This window comes from Nanorana parkeri, unplaced genomic scaffold (assembly GCF_000935625.1).
Source record: "Nanorana parkeri isolate BGI_ZX_2015 unplaced genomic scaffold, ASM93562v1 scaffold849, whole genome shotgun sequence".
NCBI lineage: Eukaryota > Metazoa > Chordata > Amphibia > Anura > Dicroglossidae > Nanorana > Nanorana parkeri.
Genome location: NW_017307117.1, coordinates 123,026 through 142,477, shown reverse-complemented (window position 1 = coordinate 142,477; position 19,452 = coordinate 123,026). Strand labels below are relative to the sequence as shown.

The 19,452-nt window shown below is 41.2% G+C and overlaps 1 protein-coding gene across 2 annotated transcripts in view; it reads right to left on the bottom strand.

The window, feature by feature from the left end:
- MAP2 (microtubule associated protein 2) overlaps nt 1-19,450 on the bottom strand; it is a 95,725-nt gene extending 76,275 nt beyond the window's left edge. For both annotated transcript variants that reach the window (XM_018565462.1, XM_018565463.1), the window contains exon 1: nt 19,398-19,450. The gene's annotated coding sequence lies outside the window, so the exon portion shown is untranslated. The remainder of the gene's footprint in view (nt 1-19,397) is intronic.
- Between the last annotated feature and the right edge of the window lie 2 nt (nt 19,451-19,452).

Here is a 19,452-nt window from a genome sequence, read left to right as displayed (position 1 = left end):
CCAATTTTTATTACATAAGCATTTTGCTTTAATGTACAGCCTACCTGTCAACAGTGTTCAACACACTGCTTTTGGCTGTCATTTTTTACACCCTCTTAATGAAGCATCTGAAAATTACCATGAAAAAGCTTGTAAATGCTTTTAGCATAGATCAGAAAACCATTTATTTCTGCCAAACAGTTGTTAAAATGTTCAGGCTCCGAGTGTAAAAGATGTAACTGAAGAGTAGGATAAAAAGTAGGCTCTTGCAAGGAATTTCACCAAGCCTAAGGATTGAAAAATGCTGCAGGCTTGCAATGATGCCTACCAATTTGTACCAATGTATCTGCGATGTAACTTCGTTAAAGAGAACCTGTATTATGGAAGGTATGGCTGAAAAAAGCAAGCAGACGGCAAAGTACTAGTCACCAGTAATGCTTGTAGGCTCCCCACAGTTGAGCTTTTCCCCATTACTGACTTACCATGCCTTGTTCCACACTGTACCACTGTGTTAAGGCAGCCATCTTTGTAGAGGAACAGAACTATTCTTCCTCATGGCAAAGCTGCTTTCTGATGACTGGTGATCTAATAACAGGTGGGGTAATAATCAAGAGGTAGTAGGAGAGGTGAAGGAAGCACAGATCCTCAGAATGAATAAGGCTGAAGAAGGGAGATACTTGCACTGCAGGTCTATGGCTACAGTTCCCTCTCCTTATATCTCAGTGCCTTAGATCTCACATTGCAGAAATACAGCTATTAAGCTACAGAATAGGAATGCCTAGGCACAGTCACATGTCAGGTAGTGAACTGATATTTTACAAAAGGAATTTAAAGTTAATCTAAAGGCAACACTTCTTTTTACCATTTTGGATAGAGTAGGAGAGGGTAATCGAACTTAATAATCGGCTAACTAATCGATTTTGAAAATAATCGTTAGCTGCAGCTCTAGTTAAAACCACTGTCAGTTTTTTTTGTCATCTGTTTCTGATATGGGAGATTTTTCTTCACTTCTTCTCCTGTGCACTCCACTCCAGAGTGAGAGGATATCTAATGCTGGGCACACACCTTACAACCATCGCAAGACAGGTTGTAAGGTACTTACGAACATGCTACACACCCGCCGAACATCGTACGATGCTCGGCGGGTTTTTGAACATGTTCGTAAGTTAAAAGTCATGCGACCTTACAGTAGTAGAGGTCGCACGACTTCCACACACCATACGATAATCGTACGAGCGCGGGATTTCCCGCGATTATCGTACGATTATCGCAAGGTGTGTGGGGACATTAAGAGGGAGATTCTCGTTTCCAACAGCCCATGCGCTCATCGCACTGTCCCATGCCCAGAACGCAAGGGATTGCACACACAAAGTCGCCTTGCAATCTGGGGTATTCATGTCATTGGCACTACAGACATGCCCCCCGCCCGTATTGCGATCGGCCACACAGGACTGCTTGGTAATACAATGCCCTAAATTCCAGTGTGTTACGTTTGCAAAAAGTAGTGCATGCACTATTCCTGTTCTGGTGGAAGCACTGATTCACCATCAGTTTTTTTTGCAGGTGACATGGGTGATCAGGACAATCAGAGAGAATCGCAGACAGCAGACAGACAGCAGTAAAACCCTGACAGTGGTCTTATACCCTCTCCACTGCAAATGAATCCCTTAGGAGTTGGTCATTCAGAAAACCGCATTCACCTTCCTTTTAAAAAATATGAAGAGGACCTAGCAGATGACTGTCACAGTGAACATCAGTACCATTCATTCAGGAAACCCTGCTCCCCAAGTTAGTTGAAATACAAAATAATTACATTTGAGTGTAGTGTACCTTTAAATAATATATTCTGATAAATAAGAAACACCTCCAAAAATATACTCCTATTCCTCTAGAGTGAATCTGATCTTAAAAAGCAAAGAAATGCTATCCTACAAGAAACATCTAGAAGTGTTTACTCTGATAGATGTACCTTTAGCACCCATTCCCACCAAAAGCATTGGGCCTGTGCTGGAAAAAGTGGCCAGCAGAGCCCCAACACATAGACAAGGCAATGTGTTTTGTTTTAAATAGTGTGTGCTGAGAAAAAAGCATGGCATGCAGTGGTTCTTTTCAGTGCAGCATGGTGTGACACAGTACAACCGCATTGCACCATGCTGTGCTGATAGAACCTAATGAAGTGTCACAAGTTCTAACAACGACAACAACAACAAAATCCACCGGGATCAGTGCATCACTAATGTGCCTTTCAACGCACCCCAGCAGCCATTAAGCGCGGCTTGCTAGTGTGAATGGGCACTAAGGGGTCTATTCACTAAGCTGCCTTAGGCAGCCGAGTGAAAGACCGACCTGAAGTGAAGTGAGCCGAACGGCTATTCACTTCAGGCTGGTACATCGGGTGGCTTTGTGTCGGCCGAACATGCTCAGCATGTTCGGCCGTGCGCCAGAACATCCTCGTCGTGTGCGCCCGCCCCGAAGTGCAGAAGGCGTTCGACTCAGCCGATCCAACATCTGGATCGGCTAAGCCGAACCTCTGGCAGGCTACTCGCTGCTGTTCGCTCTATTCTTATAGATGCCGAACAGCAGTGAGTGAATAGCCGAATGCCGCTGAGCGGCATTCGGCTCGGCTGTTCTGCTCGGTCCCTCTGTGGTACCGAGCAGAACAGAAAAATAGTTTAAAAAGTAGAAAAAATTTAATAGAAAACGATCGTGCGGAGCTAGCAATGACAGCTAGTTCTGCCCAACAGTTTTCTATTGGCCGGCGGTTCTGCTGCCGTAAAACGATTTTTTTTCTATTCTGACACGGCTCCGTGTCAGAATAAAAAAAAAAAAGAAAAAGCAGAGTTTCTCTCCTTGGCGGCCGGGAGTGGGAGACTCCTGGAGCACCCGGGAGAGTTTGCTGTCTGGAAATCAGTGTCCCTGGTTAGCTGGTAACCAGGAACGCTGATCTCTCTGCAAGTGGCCGGAGCCAGCCCAGCTGTCAGAAGCAGGCTGTTGGCCGGCCAATAGCCGGCCGCTCGGCCAGCTACAGCTTTCACCTCGGCTCGACCGAGCCGAGGCATATGCCTTCGGCTCCACTGAGCCGCTCGGCCAAGTTCGGGAGCTGTACGTCCTATAGTGAATAGCCCGTACAGCAGTAGAACCGAAGGGGTCCTGGGGCCGAAGCTAGCCAAAGGATCGGCAGAAGCTACGGCTAGATCCTTCGGCTGCTTTGTGAATAGACCCCTATGACTGCAGTGTGCATCTAAGGCACTGCTGCCTCTTACTGCCAGTCTCAAAAGGTTTGGAGAGAGATTTTGTGATGTCACTATTGTACTGCTCACTGTTCTGTTTTGGAGAGAAAGCTGTATCTGAGCACCTGCAGGGCAATCATTTCCTTGCTTCTGCTTCATGCATTCTGAGGATCTGACATCCTCCGCCTTTCCTGCGGCTTCTTGAATATTACCCCATCAGTGATTGGGCGGACAGCTGTAACACAAGGAAGCAAACCCCTGCCTCCACCAAGATGGCCACCTCCACACAGAGACACAATACAGAACAAGGAAAGGTAAGTCAGTAATGGGAAAATCACCACCTGCAAGAAGAACACAAGCAATACTAGTGACTAGTCTTTGCCCTCAGCTTGCCTTAAAAGGTTTAATCTTTTTTAAAAGTCATTGGCATATGAAAAGAAAGCAACCAGATGCCACTCACCAGTGTCAGTTACATCGATGCAATGCTCTGCAATTATCTGTAGAAGAACAGTTAGTCTTCTGTACAAAATCACACATATTTTCCTGGTATGCATGGGTCTGGGGTACATGACCAAAACAACAGATCAAGATGTCTATCTGGCGAGCTAGTCAATCTGATAAGCCAATTACAGCCATCTACTTCAATGCTTCCTCTAAGCTGAGCAATCTGGTAAAGAATGGGTTAAAGGGTTAATCCAATTTCCATTCGTCCTTACAAATCTGCATTCAGTACGGTCTAGTAATTAAAATAATGTCCACAGATTTACTGAACATGTGCAGTTAAAGAAAGCATAAAATGTAGGGGGTGTTTCATTGGCTATATGCTACTTTTCTCCAACTACAGGTTGCACAGGGGGGCTTTAGCTGCTGTTGTTAAAGACTGTACTTTTTGTGACTTTATAAATAATACAAATTAGTTAAAAATCTCTGTTTGGTCAAAGCAATGTAAAAAAACAACCCCAGAAAAACCTGAATTCAGTGAATTTAGCTGTCTCTTTGCCTGTCCTTAATACATGTTTATCTGAGAGACTGGGGTTTATTAACTAAATGAAAGAGAATGTACACTTAGCTCAGCCGAAAAGGTGAAACTTAATCATGATTTAGTATTGAAAACACAGCTGCGTCTTATTCACTAAGCTAAGTAAACAGTCACTTTGCCAGCAACAATTGTTTTCTCCTTGAGTAATTATGTACTTCCCATATGTGATGAATGAAGGCAAGCATGTAATACATTAGTTTATATTATTGTTAATTACCTTATCTGAGCACTTTTGTTTTCATATTGAGTTGTGGCTCACCAACACTTGCTATTTTTGAATGGGGCTCATGAGCAAGCAAACACAATTTTTTTGTAGGCATAACAGTCCACATCCCTTTATGAGGCACAGAAGCAGCAGCATAGAAGACCCACAGGGAAAAATTACATATACTGACTGATTGCATATTAATACCTGTTAAACGATTACATATATAGTGTACAGTATTTGGCAAAAGTAGAAGCAGAATACAGTGCAGCTGTCAGTTTGAAAATGTGCAATTCATGCTCTTAGATTGTGTCACCAAGTTTTCTGTGACTCTGTATTCAAGTGGACCTTTCCAAATATTAAAACACAAATTGATGCAGTTATACATTCATCAAAGCCTAACTTTGGGCTCACCTGAAAAAAATAGGTCCACACCCCTCCCAGATGAAGAATTTAGTACCTGTGTTTCTAAGGATAATCTATCACAAGTATCACAGTAATACCTAGCCTAATCCAGGGTCCAACTGAAGCTACGGCTAGATCCTTCGGCAGCTTCGTGAATAGACCCCATTGTGTCTTGTCTCTAGAAAAAACAAGCAGGATATTCTACATATTCTTGCAAGGGCAAGGGGGAAACATATTTTTTCAGCCAGCCTGCAGTTCCACTAAACAAAATGATTAAACTTATTTTTAAATTCAGGTGGTATAGGGACCTGACCTTGTGTTGTTAGCCTTCTGTATTCTTTGTACAGCAGCATTCAAACTGGAAGAGCGAGGCCGAGCACTAGCTGCCAGTTAGGGTCTGCTGCAATACCCATGTGCTGAGAGTGAACGTGTTGACAGCAGGAGAGGTGATAATAAAGTCGGGTATACACGTCTATTTTTTCGTTCAACGCGCGGGCTAAACGGAAAAATAAACAAGCATTGATGGACAAATCCCCCACTGTTTGCATTGTATTCTGACAGCGGTTCGCCAGCTGCCAGCTGATTGGCTGCCAGCTCCGTTCAGCCAAGAATTTTCCAACCTGCTTCTTTGATAGCTGATTGAGGGCTGCTGGGCAGAAGGGTGCCAACAGTGGCACGCACTGTACAGTTCCTCAGGAACTGGCCGAAATTCGTATCGTGTGTACCCTATTTAAGCAGATAGATGAGCCAGATAGATTAGTGTGCTGCTGCTTCTTCATTGTCCAATCAGCAGGATAGGGGGGTGTTCTTGACTTATCTATGCTGGCACAATAGCTAATTAAATGTCTTTTTTTTAATGTATAATAGAAATTTTATTTCTGATGAGCAAATCAATTTACAATTCAGACAAAATGGAGAAATGCAAATGTTTGTGTTTCAATATGTCTAAATATATGTATGCAGATGTGTGAAGTCTACAGAGTAGGGATGCACCGATACTAGTATCGGTGCCGATACCAAGTATTTGGGTGAGTACTCGTACTCGCCTAAATGCTCCGATACCTAGCTCGAGTACTTCCTGTATCAGCAAGCCGGGCAGCGCATCTTTACACGCTGCCCGGTTTCCTGATTGGCCAGGAAACGGCATCATGCTCCCTCGTCATCTCATGGATCATAATATTAAGAAAGTGACCTTAAAGCATTAGTTTTTATTGCTTTAGAAAAAATGTGACCTGTCCCTTTAAGAAAAAGTATCGGTAATTGGTATCTGCAAGTATTGGTACTCGTACTCGGTCTTAAAAAAGTGGTATCGGTGCATCCCTACTACAGAGGATCACATAACTCTTGAATCATGACTGCCTGGACTCCTAATGTACATGATTTCCTGTAGATCAGCAAGATTTGCAAAAATCCATGTGAATATGTAAATCTTCTTATTTGAGAACCATTATATGATAATCAGCTGCAGCTCTACACAAGGCCCTTAGTGTACAAACTGAACTGGGCCATTATTGCAGTTTCTATGAATTCTGAATTTATTTAACCAGTTGACATCCGCGGTGTTAAACCCCCTTCCCATCCTAGCACATATAGGCGATCGGCGGGCTATGGACCCGCTGATCGCCTATATGTGAAACACCCGGTACCGGGTGTTCGCATTGGACGGGTCTTTTCTGCCCGTGCGTGCCCGCTAGGGGGCGCGCGCGAGCAGACAAAAATTGCCGTCTGGAGACGGCAACCCACAGATGCTGCAGTGCCGTCCGTCCGTTTTTTTACTACGGGCGGACGGCAAGAGGTTAAACCTACCGGGGGACATAAGTCATGTTTTAGTTACTAAACGGAATGTGTCATTTGAAATAAAAGAAATAGATTATATTTTTCTTTCATTGCAATTTCATTTTCTGTGGATTCAGAAACTGAACCCTTCCCAGCTGATCAGCTTCATTCATATGTCAGTCAATTAGACTGCCAGCTGGGCAATGGCTTTATGTGGTCACCATTGGACCGTTCTAACTATAACTCATGAATATGTATCGATCTGTGTCTACATATTATCTCCAGGAAAAGACTGGATGCGTTAATAATGCATAGCCTTGAATGTTGTAGCCTGGAAATGATAACATCCCAATTAAAATGATTTGTGTTGTCCATTGTAACCAACCAGTTTCTTCCTTTCATGTTTCAAATGTGAATTAGTAAAAGAAAATAGTATGACAAACAACATCTATCACTTTCAATTGTGGCAAAATATTAAAGCGTATCTAAACCCAATAGCAAAAATGTAATATATTGCAGCTTACCCCATATTAAGTATGATGGCTGCATTCGTCATATTTCTTAGTTTTTTTTTTCCTATGTTGTTATTTGGTAATCCAGCCAGTAAATCTGTTATTTTCCAATTTCCTTCAGCAAACCCAGCTAAGTGGCAGATAGAGGGTTGAGCAAAACCATTTACCACTGATAGGGGCGCTTACAATGGTCAGCTTTTATTCACTAATTTAAATACCTTTATTTGAAAAGGAAAAATAAATTATGCTTTAACTGTTAAAAAGTGTTAGCTGGAGTTTGGATTGTTAGATTTAGTTAGTAAGTATTGTTAGTGTAAAGTCAAGTCCATCAAAATCTACTTAGTCCATCTAACACTTCCCTTTCGACAAGTTGACAGTGCTGCTGTCCAAGGGTGGCTCCATTATTCCTCCATAGATTGAAGGCACCCTCAGCCAGGAAGTGTGTTACTGGCTGGATCACCAGCTAAAAATAAAGGACAAAAAAGCCTAAAAAAGCACACTGATGCAGCCATCACATTTAGGGGTCTATTCACAAAGCTGCCGAGGGCAGCCGAGTGAATGACCGATCTGAAGTGAAGTGAGCCGAACACTGTTCGGCTATTCACTTCAGGCTGGTACGGCTAATTTCAGGCGTACATCGGCTGAAATGAGCCGTACATCGGCTTGCTTCGTGTGGCTTCGGGTCGGCCGAACATGGACCCGAAGTGCAGAAGGAATTAGACTCAGCCCATCCAACATCTGGATCGGCTGAGCCGAACCTCCGGCAGGCTACTCACTGCTGTTCGGGCTATTCTTAAAGATCCCGTGAATGAGTGAATAGCCGAATGCCGCCGAGCGGCATTCGGCTCGGCTGTTCTGCTCGGTCCCTCAGAGGTACCGAGCAGAACAGAAAAATAGTTTAAAAAGTAAATAGCAAACGATTGTGCAGAGTTAGCAGTGACAGCTAGCTCCGCCCAATAGTTTCCTATTGTCCGGCGGCTCTGCTGCTGTAAAAAACAAAAACAAAATAAAAAAACTCACCCGGGCGCTCTGGGAGCCTCCCGGCCGCCCAGGAGAGGAACACTGCTGTGTCTTTTTTTTTCTTTATTGCTTCGGCTTTCAGCACGGCTCAGCCGAGCCGATGCATATGTATTCGGCTCGGCTGAGCCCCTCGGGCATGATCGGGAGCTGTACGGGCTATTGTTAATAGCCCGTACAGCACCCCTTCGGTTCTACTGAACCAAAGGGGTCCCGGGGCCGAAGCTAGCCGAAGGATCGGCCAAGGCTACGGCCAGATCCTTCGGCAGCTTCGTGAATAGACCCCTTAGAGATTGGTAAGCTGTAATATATTACACTTTTGTTTTGGGGTTTACATATGCTTTAACTTATTTAATTGTATAGCATATGATAATTCTTTTTTGCTTCTCTTATATCACATCTCTGTATACATTTTGAAGTGGATAAGTCCCTGATGTTCAAAAAACTCTGTATGTGAAGTTTGACTACAGCTAATAAATGAAGCTTGACAATAAAGTACCTACTACAACACATCATTACAAAGCATACTGGTATCCTGAAGCCTGCAGCCGGAAGAAACGCTGTAGACAATGATACAAACAAAGGTGCAGTGAATATGTGAATACAGAATGTTTGATTCAGTGGGTCTCCAAAGTAAATCTTCATTGTAACAGAAAAATTATCTTTTTCTAAATGTACAGGATCATTAGGTTATTACCAAAAGAAAATTAAAAAGGGAATTAATTGTTGAAGAACCAGGCCTAGTTCACACCTAGGCGTTTCGCTTTTAAACACCCAACGCAAGAAACCCCATGATTTTCAATGGCCGCTGTTCACACCCGAGCAGCAAAACACCAGCAGGAAACTGCCAAATGCCCAAAAAGGTACATGAGCTTCTTTGGGCGGTTAACAGCGAGTTTTTAGCCACAAAGACTTCAATAGAAATGGCCGAAAACGCGCGGCAGAAGCATTTTGCATATTTGCATGCACGCTTTTGCACTTTTGTACGTGCACTCGTCTATTGGCCGCAATGTTTCTTAAGCTGCCAGTCAAAACGTGCGTCTTCATGTATGCTCATACAGATGCGCATCAAAATGTGCACAACGCATATGAACGCGCAAATAACCGCCCGCTAAACACGCGCATACAAACGCACAAAAGCGATGTTGTCTAGGTGTGAACCCAGCCATAGAAAAGATGAGATATAAAATGCCAGGTAAAATGTATCAAGAAATGAAGTAAACTTATCACACAATCACAACAGTTCCATACAATTGTGCAGCAATTTGATTACACATTTACAGTAAATAATTGCAGACGAGTATTTACTGGAAGGAATATTGAACGGGTTCGAAAATTCTAAATGACACATAGAAGGGAATTTATTAAAACTGGAGCAGACAGACTCTGGAGCAGCTCTACGCGGCAACCAATCAGCTTCTGTCTTTCATTTTCAAAGCCTAACTGAACAAACTGAAGATAGAAGCTGATTGGTTGCCATGGGCAATTGCTCCAGATTCTGTCTGCGCCAGCTTTGATAAATTCCCCCCATACTGTCCAATTGACATACATATAATATGACAACTGTGGGAGTGTCTGATCATTCCTGAGAAGAGGCTTAGAGGATCTTAAATGCAAAAAGGCTGAATAAGAAAACAAGCTAAAGATGTGACAGATATGGTGCCACAGCATCTCTGCATTACCTAATATAACAGAGACAAAGGTGAGAGACAGAGTGGAAGGATGTGCTAGACTGCCAAAAAGAAGTAGCAGGATACAAAGAATGGGATAAACAGTAAGCGTAAAAGGGCAAGCAAAAAAACAGAAACCAAAGCTGGTAAAATCAGACAAATCATCACCACTGGGAACAGTCAAGGTCCATTCTAACTTGATCACCTTTCTGCAATAAAACACGTTTTACTGCATGAGCCAGCCTTCCAAATAAAAGTCACATTCACTGCTATGTGGCTTGTTCACATCCATGCTGCAGCTCAATGTGTTTTTTGTAAGTGCTAATGCTTGTGTAGCAGACCAACTGAAATCAATATCCTGATTTTTAATGCATGTTCACTTCCAAAAAAGATGTTAAATGTTTCTCCATGCTTTGTGTTAGGGCTTATTCATACCACAGTGTGCATGTTATTCTGCACATAACAGGGGCCGGTCTATGGTTTAACATGCATTGTGCTGCAATTTATTGTTAATTGCAGTGCTTAACTACTTTTTACATTTTTTCTAAACTCCAAAGTTATTGGCGTGCCGCAGCACATTGTCATGCTATACGGCGCCTCAGAATGAGCCGCACACAACTGCAACATGGCCTACTTTTTTAGTGGACACCAATGCAGCAAGTAAGTATGAACTGAAGCAATAGGAAGTAAGGCAAGTTGTCTTGTTCTTGCGCTGGTACTGTGTTGGACAACCTGTCCATCGGTGTTGGTGTGAAAGAGCCTTTAAAGTATACTGTATCTATATGCTTTGTTTTAAATAGAGTATGAAAATTAGAATCTCCGAACTTTGTATCGTTGTCTGCGCATGCCCCGGGAAGATTTCCCCCGTTTGTTGTTTGTTTGTTTTTTCTTGATGCAGCACAAACAAAAAATAACAAAAAAAATGAATAAAAAATGAAAAAAAGCTTTTCACATTTTTAATTTAACTTAGATTTAACTTCTCAGGTTAACTGACACCATATCATCTCTTTGATCTGCAGATAAAAAAACAGAGTAAATACAAAAGTAACAATGTTACTTTGTATCTCATCTTCAAACAGTGTTCATAAACATTTATTTATGAACATTTATATGTATTTATACTGTGTGTCAGGCGCTCCGTTGTTTGACAGCACCAGCTTCAATTGCTGCTACATTTACACAACTCCCGGCTGTCATTTTGACAGCAAATGTCTTGGGGGAAGGAGGGAAGGGCAGCAGCAGGGTAGAAGGGCAAGGCTTACTACACACGCCCGCTGTACTTCAATTAGGTTTTTTTGGGCGTATGTAGCACACCCAGTGTACAAATGGTTCACAGTGTAGAGGCTGTTTACTTACCAAAGTGAATTCTGGTTAATACGACTGACTATCCAATCACATGCAAGGGGAAAGAAATAGATGTTTGCTAGAAAATGTTCGCCTTATTTACTAACAGTTTCTACTCCTCTAGGAAATGAACCCCATAGTCTTTAGTAAGAAGGAGGAAGAAAAATGATTACCACCATATTCCTTCAAACCCCCAAAACAGGCATAAAAACACATGAGAGCACATATGTGCACAGGTGTCAAATGTCTCTAAAGGGTCACTTCAGGGTCAGAAATCAGCTGAGTATTTCTTATTTATTTTCGCTCCCTAGATAATGCCGGAGTTCTGCTTTAATGTTATTATTTATTTCCCCATTCCTAAATATCAGTTCAAAATCATGAATAACTATGCTCACTGATTTTTTTTTGTATACAGAAATTAGTATGGTGTGATAGAAAGCAGAAGATTTTTATTGTATATGCAGCCTGAGTGCATTACAGTAATAAATCACAAGGGTTCAATTAGTCTTTAAAAAAAATACCAGTATTGGTGCCTTTTCCATAGCAGAATGATACACAGAATTGGGAGCTCTCACTACTGTGTTATATATATTTTTCCTCCCAGAACATTCTTGCTTCTGGCATTACACTCTCTTACAAACAGACCTTCTGGAAATGGCAGAACTGTCAGATTGCTGGACTTTATTATATAACACTAGAAATTTTAGTGCTTGGCAATTTGAAGTGGGGCAAAAGTGGATACCAGTTATGGAGAAGAGCAACTGCAACTTTGCAAATATCACTCAGTTTAGCATAAGGTGAGCAGCGTGCAATCTGCAAATATCACTCAGTTTAGCGTAAGGTGAGCAGCGTGCAATCTGCAGTAAGAGAGTATCTATATAATGTTGAAGATGTCTGCTGCACATCATACAGCGTTGCGTCTAACTTAAACAGCATAGGTGCTTGAAGTGACCACCACGGATTAGACGGTGCAAAACCTCACAGATGGGAAGATAGGTCACCAGCACTCCAAATGCAAAGAAAGTGTTGTTTATTGCAAAAACGTCACACAGGTCAAATTTCTCAACGTTTCAGGACCATGTAGAGTCCCTTCCTCAAGGCGTCACTTTCCCTTTGTGGCCACAGAACATTGGCAATTTTGACCTATGTGACGCTTTTGCAATAAACAACGCTTGCTTTGCATTTGGAATACTGGTGACCTATCTTCTTATCTCTAGAGAGTATGCCACAGTGTGACTGAGTGTGTAGTTCCTAAAGCCTATTTCTCTGCTTTCTATATCATCAATCACATTCTAATTCCCTGACATATTTTACTGTAGCTTTTCTGTATGTGAGTTTCAGCGGGAAAGCCTACAGTGGGTGTTTTGGCAAATTTGTCTCTGGTATCACAAGCAGGGGTTCTCAGATCACCAGATTGCTGGAAATAGGTTGGACTGGGGTAGTACAGAAGTTCCTGCACGAAATATTGATCTGTTAAGACTGTAGGCAGCACTCACTTAATATATGTCAAAGTTTTGACTGGATTGTATCTTTAAGCACAGGCACAGTCCTTCTACAATTCCGGGTCTGTCTCTTTCATTACCAACAGAAACTGCATAATGTGACCCTTTTAAACAGTAACATGAGGATCATGTGAATCAGACCTTGTGAAGGAGAACCATAGCTTAGAACATAATCTAAATGTTTAGGAAGGACATTTAGGTGCTCAAAATCGGGCCTCATGTAAGGCTGCGTTCCGTCCAGACTGTATTCTGTTGCATTTTTAGTGCAGTTAAAACTAAAAAAGCAATACTAGAGAATAGGCAAAATACCCACCAAATGCTCTGCGTTGGCGTACATTACAGAAAAAGCGTCTGTTACATTTTGTCTTGACGTACATTTTAAATTCAGGTCAACTCTATATGTACCTCAAAGTGTCTCCTAAGTAATATTATCCCTTTCACATTTAACAGTTCTTCCTGCAGAGAATTTCATACATGAAGCCCAAACTGTGATGACAGAAGTAGATGCTGAATAAAGGTGAGAGCAGACGGGTCAAAAGAGAAGGGGATATAGCAAGTATCACATCACAATGAAGGTACACTCGGGATTTTAGAAGTAGAGAGAATAGATGAAGGAAATTGTTTAACTTCCTAAACGAAAATCATGTTTCACTACTCATAATCATTGTGGGCTCCTTTACAACACAGTTAAATGTGATCTCCAGGCAAACAAATATAAAGAGCTGTTTAACTTGTCAAAGTATTTGTATTACTGTCCATCCAGTTCTGAGATGCACACAATCCTGCTAGATAGCACAGCCAGATGGATGTCACTAGTTTCTTTGACTGTAGAAGGAGTTAATTGTGTCTTCTCTTCACCTCCAACCTGCTATGAATGAGCAGCCAAAAACTGGTGAGGTGGTCTCTTTTCTCACTTGGCTCTCTCTTCCAATTAGCATATTTCTTCTAACACACAAGCCTCCCAATTGGCTCCCAGTCCTGGCCCTCCCTCTGCCAGTCTGAAGCATAGAGCCTAACAAGAGGCTGATACCAAGTCAAAATCAGGCACTTAGCTCTATCTAAAAAATACATTTATTAATGTATCAATGAGCCCCTAGCTCAATTAATGCATGTCTTTCATATCTGCTTGACTTTCTGCTTTTGCTACAGAATCTTAAAAGAATTGGTTGATACGATTCTGTTAACTACCTTTGTTTTAGAAGCAGAATCTTGACATTGGGTCACTATAATGATCAGGAAATGAATCTGAGATTCTTGACTCGGAATACTGTTTGCCAGTGCTAGTTATAATTAGCGCTTGTCGTGTCTGCTTTCTTTACACAGCAAATTTATTCACTGAGATGCTTGTGGTTTTGTTAAACTTGCCACTAAGAGGTGCTAACTGCAGAGCCGAGTGATCTCATGTAAATTATGGCTTGATGCAAATAACATTACCAAGCTCCGATTCCAGCCCCAGGGAACAACTATATCACATTGAATTGGGCTGCTGCAGCACTTGTAGTGCTGATTCAAGTAATTAATACCAGTGACTGTTCAGGACATCCTTACACAGCTGTGCTCCGCTAGTGGTCAATAATATAGGAAATCAATGCTATCTAATGATACACAAACATTATTATGTTTGCATAATACCTGTCATTTTGTGATGATACATTGAGTGCATGACATTTCTTTCATGACTCTGAAACCTTCCTATGCTCATCTTGGAACCTGGCATTATACATGTTTACTCTTTTCATTTGCTTTATGGTAACTAGACACTATTCTGCTGTACTGCGATAACAAAGAATGAAGCTTTCTTAAAGTGTACTTGAGAGAACAGATGCATGGGAGCTGCCATTGTTGACTTGTTCAAAAAAGGTGATGGTTCCAGGGCTGTTGGACTAATCATTTATTCGAGACCCGGGATAAGCATGGGGGTCAGGAAAGTCAAAGTAAGTCAGTTCTGATCTGGCTTCAGGTCAAAACGCAAAGTACTGCAGCCAAAGGGTAAGCAAGACAACTAAGCAACTAGCATTTCAGAAGTAGAGGTCATCAGCAGCAGGCACCATTTCTATCATGACCATTTTTCTTTAAGATAATTGACTGCCAGTGTTGGAATGGGACTAAAACAGCCCTAGTATATATAGTATATAAAGCATGCCTGCCCACATTTATGTGCAGTAATGCACATATTTATATTTTAATGTAATATATATATATAAATAAAATATAAATATTTTTTATATTTATATTATATATGGTCTAGAGCAGCTACGTTTTGAGTGTAGTAGACCAAACATTATTATATGTAACATCATTCATCTTCTTGTATGTATACCCTCATAAAAAAGCAGAAATAACCTTTCAAATTGTGGACTACACACTTATTATTACACTAGTTTCAGCTGCAAAAAAATTTGTGGACACGAAAAGACACCATTACAATAGCCTAGTGACAGTATAATTGAAATCTGGCTCTGCATATGGCCAAGGATTTTAAATGCTTAACAGGTCAATGAGCTTTAAATCCGATCTTGTATTATGATCTCAAGTTTGTGATCAAAATCTGTAAATAATATCCTTTTTAAACCTAGAGTAGTTAGTGCCAGTTCATGACTGTATAAAAAAATGCCATATTACCTATGATTAGAACATTGAGGACTTGCCATTTCTTAGTGGCCTCTGACCTCAGCCACAGCTTACAACTGTTCCTTATTTAGAGGGGCTGTCCCTTTTTTTGGAACTAAAATCCAATTTTTGCTGCCAGTGTTGTTTATATTGCACTACATATTTTTAAATGTTTTTTTCTGATTATTGCATTAATTATTTTGAATTGCTAATATTTAAAGTAGCAGTAAAAAGTGATTATTCGTGCACCAGATTTCCACATGGTCCTCGTGGTCAGGAGGTTGTTCTGTGCTAAAAGGTGCCACTCTTTCCATCTTAGAAAGTTGGGAGGTATGTGTAACGGCCGCCGCCGTCACCTGCGAGCAGGGGTGGAGGAAGCGGCAGCCAGCCGCTCCTTCGCTGGGCCGATTGCGTTCCACGGTGGAGCGCATACCCCTCACTTCCGGGTTTCGGGACTGCGTGCGTTCCACCGTGGAACGCGGAAGTGCGCCGAGAGCGTGCTCGGCTCCTCCTAGTTACGGAGGCCTATTTAAACGGCCAGCTGAGACAGCATGGCGTTCCTGAATTGAGCAGAAACGCCTGCTGTCTCCTGGGACCCTCCACTTGCCTCTTAGCAGTGCCTCCATCGTTGACTGGATCCGGACCCCTCCGAGGAACCCCTGCTTCTCCAATTGAGCCTGTTTTTCAAACAAACCGCAAGTACCGAGTGCTGTTGCACCCTCTTGTCATTTGGGACTATTTAAGTAACGCCTGTATAGGCTTAAACTGCTAAGGGGGATTTACTCTTGCTTTAGATACATTTATTTGTGGAATCCTGCGGTCATACAGCCTGATTATCAATTACCACATCTCCTCAAACCTAGTTTACGTAGTAGAACCTTTTCTGTTGCCTTATTATTTATCCTGAGGCTGTGATGCGAGGAACCCTAACTCTCTGTTAAAACTGAGAGAGTGAAACCAGGGTTCCATACCTGAGAAGCCTCCGCAGCTGCGATCCCCACTACTACAGTCCATTCAGGCGTTACAGTATGCCTCAGCCCCTGAAGTGTAGAGAATCAGACACACAAGAATTAGAATGCAGCCATGATTGAAGAAAGGGGGAATTGCTGACATTACGTATCACATGACCATCATACCAAAAACATTGTAAGATTATTTTCTCAACAATGACAATTGTAATCTCAAAATAAAGTGGGTGGGGCTTGGATTACTACACTAGAATCATAACGCAGGTAATGTTTCTATACATTTTACTTACTGTGAACACCTACATGCACAAAGTAGATTTTGCTGTCAGAATTTTATTTTTATTGCATGGTCTGCTTTAATGCTATGACACTGTCTCTGGTCTAAAATTAGGCTTAGCTGCAGTATAACTTTCCATTTTATTAGAACAGGGCAGATGGGCAGATCACACCAACATATGAATAATAAGAGATATGCCAGTCCTTCTGGTAAATGTCTGATTTGTCAAATTACCAACAAAAACAGTATTTGGGGAATAAAATAAGAAAGTACTAATGATAAAAATTGTAGCACTGTTTGCAGACATCTTCAAAGACAGGTTACGACTGTAACTGTAACTGAATGTATTGTGCTATAGGTGAATTAAGAAACATTTACGTGAGTTCATATAACTGCTTGGTGACAGAATAAAGAATGGACAGGTACTGAAGTTATAGTTATCATTTGTATTTATGAAACACCTAATGCAACACTCTGACAGGTCAGTATTAGTAAAAGTTTTGTATGACCATTATACGTTACTGCTGGTCAGCAGAGCGACATAATCAGCAGACTTAGGAGCTGTAATGAGCCCCTTAATAAATAATAATTTAGGGTTCTAGAAGCAGAAATAATTGGTAAGGGTTTTTATGCTGTAGATTACCCATGTGGACTGGCACTGGATATGCATGTACTAGAGGGAACCAGGAATAGATTGGGATTTTACCAACCCACTATTAACCATGTGTGTATGGCATATAAGAACAATCCCATTGACATGAAAGACCCCACCAAAGAAAGTTTGCACAACTCTTCACACTTACCATTTAAACCAAACGTTAAACATTTAGGGCTGTAACTATGTGTGATGGGGTCCCATAGCAAAACATGTAAGCCCCTTAGGTTAAGGCTGCCAACCCCTGTCAAAATCATTATAGTACCTCTATACCTCAAGGGCAGTTCATCTATGGTTGCAGATTACTTATTGCTTTCACAGCAGTATATATTACCAAATGATTTAAATTTAATTCTATACAAGCTTATTTGCTATTGGTACAATCATCATTTACTGAGAAGTCGGACAGTTTTGGGCCCTCTGTTTTCCTGAGTCCCATTGTTGTTGCAGTATTTGCTATGGCTATAGTGAAACCCCTACACACATTGCACCTGAATCATGTCATGTGACTATTGATGAGCCCATATTCTAAGACAGGGATAGGCAAGCTCCGACCCTCCAGCTGTGGTGAAACTACAAATTCCATCATGCATCTGCCTCTGGGAGTCATGCTTGTGGCTGCCAGAGTATTGCAATGCCTAATGGGATTTGTAGTTGTGCCACAGCTGGAGGACCATAGTTTGTCTACCCCTGTTCTAAGAGAATAGTGTGATCTTGATAGGTGAAGGGAAATGCTTTAATTTTAGTAATACAATACAATACAATGCAAACATAGAATGGCAGAATGGTTTTGTATCCAACAATGTAAATATTGATTCTGAAGGCCTTACATTAAAAAAATGCTTTGTTTGCATATTTTAAAACAACAACAAAACCTAAGTACAATTGCACCAGTGATACAAAGTCAACAAAGACTATGACCAAAGAAACAATTATGTGCTGCAAATCAAGAGCAGCATAATTTAGGAATCTACATCATAATGAAACTAAACTGTTAAAGGGTGTGTGACCAGGTGTACTGTGGGTTTGTGCACATCACTGTTCTATACAATATGTTAATAAATAGGTCTGGCTTGGCCTTGGCTAATTATCAATAACTGCTATACAAACCAGCGAAGCTGCTGACTACCAGCAGGGCTGGACTACATAGCTCAGATTTGCTTCTTTATTCTACACTATTTTATAGATTTCTGCTTGGTGCAACTACTGTATAGCAGACCCATGATCTCACCAGTGATGCAATTATCTCATCATATCACTATATTTTAGTATGTTTGGGCTCAAAATCAGCTATGGACTTTAGCAGCACAAGATTTCAATGCGTTGCATAGCCGACACTGCTTGCAATGCATTTTATGTACAAAAAAAATCTAGAAGCTTTTAAATTTCCAAAGAATATATTCCAGAATATGAATTTTGTATCTGTAAAGTACCATTATCAGCCAGATTGGTATTCTGATATTTCTTGTGCATATTTTTCTTGATACATTTTTTGTTCAAGAATCTAAAGCCAATTTGCATTACACATACATAGTAGCATATTTTAAGCAACATTCATCATATGCACGACAGGTTATGATTTTATGTACAGTCTTAAGATCTCTTTATATTAGTGTGTATCTATCTAAATGATGATGCTTCTCCAAAGACAGAGGCCCTCTGTGAGTTGCTGATTCAGCAGGCGGGTCTGTCTCTGTCTGCACCTCCACTAGTCCTGCAACACACGGATGATGCAGCGAAAAAAATACAGCATACAAAAAAAAAGAAAAGGCGCAAACAATGGTGACGGGGCAATCATCAAAAACAGCCCCCTCCCTACAAATACTATGATTTAACCCAATTATTGCTGGCTACAAAGATAACACAATTTTCCAGAGCAAGGGTTACCCATGCACCCGAAAACTGATATCAGCCATGAATCAGTTAGGAGAATTAAAAAAAATATTTTTTTTTAGCCTCACAATATATCATCCTCTGAAAAAGACTTTCAGGCACAAAGCTACTGAATAAGCTGTCATTCAGTCTTTACAACGCAAAGTGGGCCCTAAGCTGTCGATTGTTTAAAAGCAAATACCTTTTCATTCGTTTAGCTAATACATTTTACAGTAGCACTAATGGATTGACTGAATTTTACGAGGCAGCAGTAGTGATCTGTAAGTCATCGGTGCAGCTACGAAGATAGACAGATTTCAGCACTGGTATAAATACCTCTTTATCCGGATGCTGTAGCAGGAAGGAGAGGCAGGAACAAAAGCAACAATGA